The sequence below is a fragment of the Brassica oleracea genome, chromosome C9, assembly GCF_000695525.1.
Source record: "Brassica oleracea var. oleracea cultivar TO1000 chromosome C9, BOL, whole genome shotgun sequence".
Taxonomy (NCBI): domain Eukaryota; kingdom Viridiplantae; phylum Streptophyta; class Magnoliopsida; order Brassicales; family Brassicaceae; genus Brassica; species Brassica oleracea.
In genome coordinates, this window is record NC_027756.1 from 10,837,389 (window position 1) to 10,845,182 (window position 7,794).

The 7,794-nt window shown below is 31.1% G+C and overlaps 1 long non-coding RNA gene across 1 annotated transcript; it reads left to right on the forward strand.

Moving 5' to 3' along the window:
* Positions 1-5,767: 5,767 nt before the first annotated feature.
* On the forward strand, positions 5,768-6,114 carry LOC106317248. Its single transcript, XR_001265084.1, has 2 exons — positions 5,768-5,865; positions 5,924-6,114. It is a non-coding gene; the product is annotated as an uncharacterized LOC106317248 (long non-coding RNA).
* The last annotated feature ends 1,680 nt before the right edge of the window (positions 6,115-7,794 follow it).

The window sequence follows — 7,794 nt, forward strand, 5'->3', positions numbered from 1 at the left end:
ATGGTGTGAGATTGTTGAAATACAATGCAAGAGGAGACTTGCCGGAGGATTGAACTGATTTCATGGCCATCGATCCAAGTTGTTGAATATGATTCCATGAAAGCTTTGACGACGGGTTTATATAGGAGCAAGAGAGGAAGGTGGAAGGATTTCATCGTAAAGAGCATAAATGAATAATTGGAGGAATTTGGAACGATAAAGACATATGAATTCATCGACTCAGCCTCCGCTGTTTTAGGGTTTCTTTTGAATTGGATTTATGGGCCAACTACTTCAATTTACGGATCAAGAAAAAAAGCAGCCCAGCACAGGTGTGATGTGGACAAATAAACTCATCCCATTGGCTGATTTTAATGGCTGACGTGGATGGTCTCCCTGATGCTCATATAACCCATTTAGTATAGGTTAGATTATCAAAAGAGGTTTACAACAAATACATTTTTAAGGAGAACATGATAACATCAAAGTAATAAAACGATGCTTCCTAATTCTTTTGCAGGATAGACTGATACGCTAACTTTATCTATTTTTTTCGGTTTTGTATGATCTTGTACTCAGTTGTCATCGATTATGACCCAACATCTTTTATCACTTAATAGATCAGCGGGTGTGATCCATCTGTTACATCGCTGTTTGATTTGTGATATAAAAAATATTTTTATACTATCCTAGGATACTTCTATTTTTCTTTGACAGCTTTTTCAGAATTTAAATATATATATATATATATATTAAAATAAAGAAATATTAAAAGATATTTAATTAAAATTATTTTATATTATCTTGTAAAAATAAAAATATTTAATAAAATTCTTAAATTGATTAATTTTTGTTGGGATATTATAAAAACACACATTTAATATTTTATAAGATATAATCTAATTAAAAAATATACATGAAAAATAGTATGGTTCCGTTTTAAGAATCCATTATATATTATTTAAGAAACATTACAAATTTTGAATTATGCAATGTGTCATCACTGATATGTCCCAATATTTATCTATTTTAGGCTTTAGAGTCTTTATTATGTACTTCAAATCTGTTTTAGGTCATTTATAGGTCCATGTGTGTTTTGGAGCACCTTGGAGATTATAGAGCGAAATGGAATTTAAAGGGAAAAGAATCCGTAGCTGTGCAGAGAGGAGAGTCGAGATGTGATGTGAACGTCGACCGAAGCTCTGAGGGCGTCGATTGACGGTGATGCGAAGTGGTGAGACCGACGAGACTTTTATGAATTGCACATTTTACCCAGAAGTTTCCATATTTGTAAAGAAGCCCTTGGACTTGTTAAACTTATTTATTCATATTATGCAGCCATTGGTTAGGCTAAGCTTTTCTACTGTAGAAAGGTTTTTGGAGAGAATATCAAAACGTCTTCGAAGATTCATTGAAACTCCAGTATTTCTTACCTTTCATCTCATGCAATTATTTTAGATTATGATTTGTGTTCTTCTTGTCATGTCTGATTAATTCACTTGTTAGATCCATGGATTATCTAATGTTTTGATTAACTTGTGATTGATAGATCTGCTAGGGTTATTCATTGTCTCCTTCATCAAGATTGTTCTTACTGCTTGTTCCTATGATATCTCACTAGAGCTTGATCTTAGGATAATCGGTACAAAACGAGAGAGTAGCTGATATCGTGATTTGAATCCTGCATGATCTAAGTTAATAGATACAATGAGAGTTGGTTTAGATAACTTAGTGAACATATCGAATTAGATATTAAAGCTTGTCTAGAGAAACTGGTCGCGCAACGAGAGTTAGCCTTTGAAGTTCTAGATTTAGATAGTTGTCACAGCGAGAGTTGGACAATTTATAATTGAATTCAAGTTCTACGACTTAACTTAACAAACCCTTTGCAACTATTAATCTGAGTTTTGATTGCATGTTTGATTTCCCTAGATCTAGCGTTTTCCCCTATCGTCTACAAACTGATCATTTGTTCTATGTGCTTTAATGTTTTCTATTTCTGTTATAGCTTTACCTATAGCTGATAGTCTATTGTGTGATCCACGTTCCCTGTAGATTCGATCTTCAGGTACTGCAATTGACCTTTTATTTGAGAGAGTGCTCGTAGGATAATTTGAGCATATCAATCACCATAATAAATCTTAGATTCATTAGAAAAATATTTTGATCTATCTAAACATGTACTATAGTTTTCATTAAACTTACCATAAAATTAATTATTAATGCATAAAACGATTTTTTTTCTTTAAATAGAAATTACGAAATTATCTAATATATTCAAGATATATATGAAAACTAATGATTTTAAATAATAAAAAAAAATTTGTGTGCCTTTTATCATTTTTTTTTAATTTTACAGTATTAGAACTATTTGCATGTTGTTTATAACCTTTCACATACTTAAATTTTCAAAGATATAATATTATAATATCTGTATGTTAAAACGATTCATTTGCCTTACTTAATATGTCATCAATAGTTTCGGTTATAAATATGTATGGTAGAATGTTATACTATGCCATACCACTTTAGTATGTCCATCTAGGCTTGGGGGTGTTCTGTGTTCAATTCAGATTCGATTCGACTGATTCAGATTTCAACAAGATGCACATAAATTTCATTCAGATTTTACTAATTTTTTTGGTAGGGTTCAGTTTGAATCAGGTTATAACCAATGTTTGAAATCACCTATTAAAAAACACTAAAATTGACCAAAAATAGTTAAAATATATAAATTATTCAAAAATATAATTAAATTACTTATACCAACTATGAAGCATTCAACATAACAGATAAAAAAATTACAAAATATTTTAAAATACTCTAAAATATCTAAATTACTTTAACATATATAAAACACATTTAACTAATTCAGATATTTTTGGATCCTAATTTGGTTTAGTTTGGATTGCACACGAACCCAAAATATCTAACTCTTAAATTCTGTCCAGATATTTTAATAACGGTTTGGATTAAATTCTGATTTTTCTATTTGGTTTAAGGTTTGGATTTCAAATTAAGGTTAAAATACACAAACCTATGTCCGTCGAGACACATATTGAACATTAGGGGTTTGAATGGTAACCAAGGGAATGAAGAGGAACATTACATTCCTTAACGTTCCTCAAAAATATTATCATTCATGAGGAATATTTTTTCTTCTTCATTCCTTCTCATTTCTTTTTTTGTAAAGAATTATAATGCAAATTTGTTCCTTGTTAATTTTGATAAGTAACTCTCATTTCTCATCATTCCCAAAATTTTATTCTTATTCATTCTTTTCCTAATCATTCCTAATGTTCCTCGATGGTTAACAGTCAAACCCTAGGTATTCTTTGTGTTCTTTCATTTTCCCCCTTTTTGGGACAAATCTCACAGATACACTAAAGACTTTCGAAACAATCTTAAAATAAAATAGCATCTATTAGACAAATAAAACTAAATTATCATAAACTCCAATCCTAACTTCCATTCTTTGAAGCTGAATTTAAACACTAAGCCCTATCACTAAATCATAAATAAAAATATAAAATATGTATTTATTATATAATTTATTATTTACTATTTATATATACTTATTTGATAACTATGGTGTAATCTCAAATGCTTTCTAGGTCTAAGGATTAATTACCACGAAGCCCAAAAAATCTACGTTTTCTTACCATTTAAGACGTCCTTAGTGACCGGACTCAAACCAAGATGATAGTACTCACAGCTGTGAGCCCTTTACTACAAGAGCTGGAAGCTCTGGCTACTATTATATTTTTTTAAAAATTTGTAATATTTAATTAATCATATGGCAATAAGTATGATGTATATTTGTCTTTTTACCTTTTAATGAACATCATTTTGAAAATGTTTTATTCTTATGTACTATTTGAGATGAAAACACGTTTCACTGATATTTGAGGACTTTTTTTTGCCTCATTCTTTTTCTTTCTTGATAATCAGTTTTACACTGTAAAATCCATTAATTCATAACCAAAGTCACAAAGATAGAATTAAAACCCAAAGCTAACGAGTTATACCAAATTCCTAGAGACTAAGCCAACTGGAAGGACATTCCTTTAGAGATATAAGCCAGCTGAAAACAAGCTGAACCGGAAACATAAAACAAACTAATTAACTATAGAAAGGGTTAAATACACACATGAAGCAAAATTAGATCATAGGAACAAAACACTCAAAGAAGGATAGGATAGAAGCGTATTCTAAGTCGATCTTTATTAGGGAAGAAACCACACTTCATGATATTGCTTCGAATAACACTTCAGAAGCCACGAGGAAGAACGCAGAAGATCAAACCCATGAAAATGATAGACACAGCTTTAAATAATCAACTTCCACGACTGGATGTAGAAAAGGCCGAAGCCCCATATCCAAACAAATCGAGCCGGAGATCCCTACACAAAGGCAGAACAAGGATTTACCACAAGAAGAAATCAAGGACATGCAACACTTTCCCACCACGGCAGATTCACCACAAGAAGTCAAGAAGCCACCAAAGAGAGTTTAGCCAAATCTTGCCGTTTGTCTCTATTCATTTTGTTTCAATATCACTAGACTGATTTTTTTGCTTTATTCTTTTTTTTAGCAAAATACTAGCCAACAGGAAACCTATGTGTGCATAGTAGAATGTTATTACAATGCACATGTACATGATAGCTAAATCTCGAGGGTATAATACTTACTATATGTGGCTGGATGAATGTATCTAATTAATGCCATCGACTAATATGTATATATATCACTACAAGAAAAATGGGTTTCGATAGCAGCGAAGGATAACGTTTTTTGCCTTTCTGCTATGGTTGACATACCCGTTAGTTTTAGATAGCGTTTGTATATTTAGAAACGCTATGATAGAGTTGTATATTTAGCGCATTATTAAAAACGCTATCTTTGACTTTTTAAATCTCTAAACCCTAAACAAGTTTTAAACCCTAAACTTTAAACATAACTTCAAAATCTAATTATTTTAATATCAAATCTTAAATTTAACTTCAAATATTAAATATAAACTCAAAAACTATTTATTTTTCAATAATTAATCTTAAATCCCAATACCCTAAACCTTTAACCCCCAAACCCTATACTCAAACCTTTATTCTAAACTCATAACTTTAAATCTAAAATCTAAATTCAAAAAAGAAAATCAAACTTAAACTTAATTCTTCAAATAAATTTAAATTTATTTTCGAATTTTAACTTAAAATCTTAACCTTGAACTCTAAACCTTATATACTCAAATCTTATATATCATAATAAACCTCAAACCTTCAATTTACACATTTAGTTATTAAACTAAATCATAAATCACAAATCTAATATTCTCAAAGTTAAACACCAAACTTTGAGCATACATTTTTAAAAATTTAATATGTTTAAATTCTAAACCTTTAAATTAATTTTATTTACTATACTCTTGTATTTTAAACCTTTAAACTAATTTCATTTTACATTTAAAGTAAATCATAACTTATAAATAATTTTAAAATTTTCAGTCTATTATTTGAAACATTGAACCAAACTATAATTACATTAGTTATATTTTTAACTTAATTATTATATGTTTGGTTTATCTTTTTCCTTTTTTTTCATTGGTCAATATCTTAAACACAAGGATAGCAATCTTGACCACTGAGTATTTTTGATCCTATGGCTAGAAATCACACATCTCATATCTCAATCTCTTTCTTCCTTCCTTGTCTCACGTTATCTCTCTCTTTTTTTTTTTTACAGATCTAAATCTGATCTCATCTAAATCTTTTTTTAATTTTTTACCACCACACGACGACCCGTTTGTTTTCGCCGTCCCAGCATCACAACCACCACCACACGACCGTTCGTTCGCCGTCCCAGCATCACCACCACCACACAACCACGGTTAGAACTCATCTCTCTCTCTCTCTCTCTCTCTCTCTCTCTGTATTATTTGTTTTAGGGATGGAGGAAGCAAGGCAAGGCAGGTATGGCGGCTGGAGGAGGAAGATGACGGCTTCAGATTCAGGAAGAGGAAGCTGACGGCGAGTTGGTGAGGAGGCGACGAGATTAGGTCTAGATGGATGTGACGTTTGCCTCCTCTCTGCAATTTGCCTCTCAAATCCCAGGATGAAGAAGAAGAATCATGGCTGGATACTGATGAAGGTCATGGAAAAACACGAAGACGAAGGTGGTGGTGCGGCCGGTAGATGAAGAAGACAACGAAGTGGTGGTGTGTTTAGTTAGTAATTAGGTTAAAGCCTGGTTTAGTTTTTGGTTTATTTAGTTTGTTGGTTTATTATTTAATCTGATTTTTTTTTTGTATTTTTGTAAACCAATTTAATTATAGATAAATTTAAGTAATAAAGAAAATTTGATTCTATGAATAATTTTAAATTTTAATTAAGTTTTTATTTTTAAATAATTAAATAATAAATAATTCTAAAATAAATAAATTTTAATGTAAATAATAACAAAAAAATCACGCTATTAAAGACTCTTTAATTACATATAAAAAAACGCTATAATATATGACAATAAGATAGCATCACAAAAAACTGCTATCTAAAATGTTTGACCTATTATGACGGACGATGATACAATGCTTCATAAACCGCTATCGAATTGATAGATAGCGTTTTTCGTCCGCTAATAAAAACCATTCTTGTAGTGTATGTGAACCGTGATTTATACCAACGACCTACAAGCCTTGAATATTTCCTGGTTGTAGTTTTGTACGTAGCCTATTTAATAACATTGTGCACACATACAAAAGTTTATGCTTCCATAGTTCTATATATATATATATATATATATATCTGTGTGTGTGAAAAGGTAATTATGATAGTTGATGGTAGTGGGAAATAGCATGATAGTGTTACCGTAAGAGTTTTTTTTTTTTTTGGTAAAAATGTAAAAGTTACCATAAGAGTTCCATAAAAGTTATTTAACAAGGACCGGTTGATTGTGGTCGAGTGGTAAGAAGACGGGACTGAGACGCCAACATATTTCAGGTTCGATCCACCTACTTCGCGAAACTAAGTCACAATTATCCTAGTCACCTAACACGGATATGACCCTATGCTTTATGGTCCATTTGAATACCTGGAGAGATGGTCAATCCGTGGGCTGCGCCTCCCTTTGGAGATTAGTCTGGGTCTCTCCATGGGTCTGGGATACCCCAGTTTAAACAAAAAAAAAAAACAAAAAGACTAAGGATATCCATCAAAATTGGTCCTTTCTTTGGGACAAAGCGTGCCTTGTTTCCCTTTGCCTTTTTGATATTCCTTTTCATGATAGATCATTTTTCATCATCCCAACATTTTAGATACTCTGTCAAATATAATAATTTGAACTCTGATATGTGTAAGAAACGATTGAGTGTTTGAGCATTCGATACAGATCGATTGACCAAATAGAGATTGCATGTATCTATACTTATCATATGAGATCGATTGACCAAATAGAGATTTATGTATCTGCATAGAATGCGAGGTTACTGATTCTTTTTCTTTTCTGGTTAAAACGAGAATACTGACTCTTAGATGGAAATTATGGGAATGTATAATTTACCAAATAAACAATATTTAAGTAATAACAGATATGAAGTGGTGGGTGAACTGAATCTAAAACGTTAATTTACTTTAGAGACAGCACTGTGTTTTATTTTCCAAATTTGAAAAGACATAATTATTGACGTTGGTGTTGCATCAAGAAATGTGGTTCATCGTCTTGGTTATTAGTGGAATACAATTAAACACAACAAAATACTAAACCGTTATATATGTACAGCAAAATATATATATGACCAATTGAATGCGAATTACAAATAAA